The sequence below is a fragment of the Pteropus alecto genome, unplaced genomic scaffold, assembly GCF_000325575.1.
Source record: "Pteropus alecto unplaced genomic scaffold, ASM32557v1 scaffold392, whole genome shotgun sequence".
NCBI lineage: Eukaryota > Metazoa > Chordata > Mammalia > Chiroptera > Pteropodidae > Pteropus > Pteropus alecto.
The window spans coordinates 38,265-42,030 of NW_006431933.1; the positions used below are offsets into that span (position 1 = coordinate 38,265).

Sequence of the window (3,766 nt, forward strand, 5' to 3'; positions counted from 1 at the left end):
ATATATATATAACAACACACTGCCAGTGCTCAGAAATTTAAGCATTATTTGTAAGAAATGAACCTTGCATATCTTAAACAATAATACTGCCAAACAAGGCTATATAATAAAATGATTAAATAAAATCCCAAGTCAAATGCCTCCAATAGTCAAAATGCTGTGGAAAGGAAGGAAATAGGAGAGCTAAGTAACTGAAGTAGTTTTTATGGAGAAAAGAGTGGGACTTGAATTTCATCTTGGTGGCTATCACAGAATTTAAATTGGCAGAGAGGATAAGCACCCAGTAGATAAAGCATTATCAAAGGCAGGTGTGGTGAAGTCCATTTCCTCCTAGAATTGTCAGTCCTAGCATATATTGCTATGTTCTTTGCCCTTTATTCCTGTCTCAATCTGTTCCTGCTTGTTTGCCCCTTCATGGCTAATCAAAGCTCTATCAGGTAGCTGTGCTTGTCCATCACTCAATCCCAGTCACCAACAGTCAGCTCAAGTACCTGCTTCCCCCAAATTGTGATCCTTTTTTAGAACTAGATAGCATTTTGGCAGCAAATCAAAATAATGCCTAAATGTACAACAGTGCAGCTACATCTGATGGATCCACTGTTGAGACTGATGAGTGAGCTGATTGAGGTGGTAAAGATTAATTCAAATGTTTTCTCTGGGCAGAGTCAAATGTGGATGGATAAAATTTAAAACTAAGGAAAAGTATGACTGACCAGGATTGATTGATTGATTGACTGATTGATCGATTGATTGATTAGACCATTGTGAACCATTTCAAGTGCTCTAAAAGGGACATCTCTTGGCAAAAGTTGGGTTAAGTGAGGATAATTCACAGAGTAGAGCTGTATAGAATTAACTGATGAAAAGGGAGACTACAGAGTGGGAGACCCAGTGAGGAGGTGATTGAAGACCACAAGCAAGCTCTTTAAATATGTTAGGAGTAGATATAAAGAAAATAAATCTGTCATAGTTCAGAGATTTGCAGAACTTGGTAATAAAGTGAACATAGATTTATTCTTTGTTCAAAGTTGAACAAAGTTGAACAAAGCTGAACAAAGCTGAACAAAGTTGGTTTATTCTTTTCCAAAGTGAGGAAATTAAAATAGATGCTTAATAAGTTTCCTTCAAACTATATAATATCTATTAGCCTAGGATACTCAACGGGGATAAGAAATACAAATCAAACATGTTTTTGTTATATAACTCAGTCTGCTATAACAAAATACCACAGACTGGGTGACTTAAACAACAAACATTTATTTTTTCAGTTTCTAGAGTTTGAGAAGTCCAAGATCAATGTGTTGGCAGATTCATTTCCTATAAGAGCTCCTTCCTGGCTTGCTGATGGCTGCCTTTTTCCTGTATTCTTCCATGGTGGAAGGAGAAAGAACAAGTTCTCCGATCTAAATGCACTAATCCCATCATATGGACTCCATGCTCCTAACCTGATTTAAACCTAATTACCTCCCAAAGGACCCCCCTCAATACCATCACATTAGGAGTTAGGGCTTCAACAATTTTGGAGGTGGAGGGGCACAAATATTCAGTCCATAACAGTTTCCCTTTCTGAATTTATTGTTGTTGAATTCTACCATACTTCTAAATACTGATGTTATTAAAGTATGGTTGTTTGTGAATGCATTTTTACAAACCATAATTTTTTTTGATTATGGAACTATACTTGTATTGTGTAGGCATATACATTGTTGGTATTAATTAATTAATCTTCCCATTTGATAATTTTGATCAAGCCTTTCGACTGTTGTTTTCTAATTTTATTTGTAGGTATGTGTATCAGCTAGGATTAGGTTTGGTTGAATGCAACAGAAGGGCCAAATAAAAAAGTCTTAAGCACAATAAAAATTTATTTTTCCCATAAACCAATTGTGATGATAAACTGTTCAGAGCTGATACGGCGGGTGTGCTAAGGTCAGAGACTGAGGCTCCTTTACTTGTTTTGCTCCTCTATCTTAGCACATGGCTTCCGTTTTCAAGACTATGTCATCATCTATGATGGCTATAGAGCTCCAACAATCTAGGTATCAGAAAAGAAGACAGGGAAAGGGAGAAAGGCGCACTTACCAATTAAATCAGCACCCTTTAAAGAGCCTTCCCTGGAATACCATATGACATTTCCATTGACAATTTATTGGCTGTTCGAATATAAAAGAGATAGTTTTCAGCCAGTCACATTGTTGCTTCCATTAATACAGTATTCTAATCATTAAGAAGAAGGCTAGAGTGAATATTATCTCTGCTGTTAATAATACGCTTAGTAATTAACATTATAATGACGTGAGAAATGTGGCAGAGTGAGAGACATTCCCAGATATCTCCCCTTGAAACAACAAAAGCTGAACATCTAAAACTTAACAAAAAAACAGTCAACTGCACACCAGCACGTCTGAGCATGGGATTTGCTCATAAGAACTACCACAGATAAGAACCTCGGGAGTCGAGCAGTAGACTGGGAGATACAAAAAAGCTGCCTCTCACAGCAGGAGAGTCCTGCAGAATGAGGGCAAAGGGATAAGGTGCAGCATGTTCCCTGAAAAACCCTGACTAGGAGAGCTGTGAGTTCCATGCGACTGGCGGCAGTGCCCAGGCATCACGGCAGAAACCGGAGAAGTGGGGGCGGCAGAGAAGCAGGGACAGAAGAGAAAAAACAGTTGATTATTACGAGCCACAGTTGCAAAACGTGAGGCTGAGCCACAGAAGGACCCTCCTCCCACATTCTCCAAGATCAAACACTAACGAACGGAGCCCCAAGGGAATCTAAGCAAATGCTACCAAAACTGTCGTTAACATTGACAAGGACTGAGACTGAGCATAGCAAGCATGGCTGAATATCCATAAGAGAAAAAAAGCATTATTAAGATTTTATATAAAACTGGGATCTAAGAGGCTTAGATGTCAACAATTGGAAACCAAAAGAAAAATGCCTTCATTACAACAGGCCAAAGAGAGACCTTTATGTAAATAATTTTTGTGGAAAAAAAGCAAAATTCACTTCCATTAATGCCCGGGCAGAGAAATAGTCCATTAAACACCATGAACAACCAAGGTAACAAGGCAGCTCAGAAAGAAAGAGAAAAATCTCCAGAAAATAGGTTTACAGACATAGAAATATGCGACCTAAATGACAGAGAATACAAGATGGTACTTTTGAAAAAAGAAGATCCAATATCAACAATTTCAGGAATTGAAAATGCAACTAAATGAACAGAATGAGTTATTTAGCAAGAAGACTGAAACCCTCAAAAAAAAAAAAAAGAAATAGAACTACTGGAGATGAAAAACACACTACAAGAGATGAAAAATGAAATAGCAAGCTTCGAAATAGGATCGACCAAATAGAGGAAAGGATCGATGATATCGAAGACAGAAATCTAGAAATAAATCAGAAGGAAGAAGAGAGAAACTGAATAATAAAAAAGAATGAAAGAGAAATATAAGAACTAGCTAATACTATCACCAGAGGAAACATAAGAATAATGGACATTATAAAAATGGAGGTAAAGGAGCAGAGATTAGAAAGAATTTTCAACCAAATAGTTGATGAGAATATCCCAAATCTAAGGAAGGAGCTGGAGTGTGGAATTCAAGAAGTCAACAGAACACCGAATTATCTCAACTCAAAAAGGCCTTCTCCAAGACATATTGCATTAAAATTATCAAAAATCAATGACAAAGAAAGAATTCTCAGGGCAGCCAGGGAAAAGAAGACGGTAACCTATAAATGAAAACCAATTAGATTATCATCGAA

The 3,766-nt window shown here is 37.2% G+C and overlaps 1 long non-coding RNA gene across 7 annotated transcripts in view; it reads right to left on the reverse strand.

Moving 5' to 3' along the window:
• The window catches only part of LOC107195316, a 173,908-nt gene that overhangs the window by 3,087 nt on the left and 167,055 nt on the right, over positions 1–3,766 (reverse strand). Inside the window, exon 7 of one of the 7 annotated variants that reach the window (XR_003044773.1) lies at positions 2,083–2,153. The exons of the other annotated variants lie outside the window; for them this stretch is intronic. This is a non-coding gene — a long non-coding RNA (uncharacterized LOC107195316). The remainder of the gene's footprint in view (positions 1–2,082; positions 2,154–3,766) is intronic. 7 annotated transcript variants of the gene reach the window in all.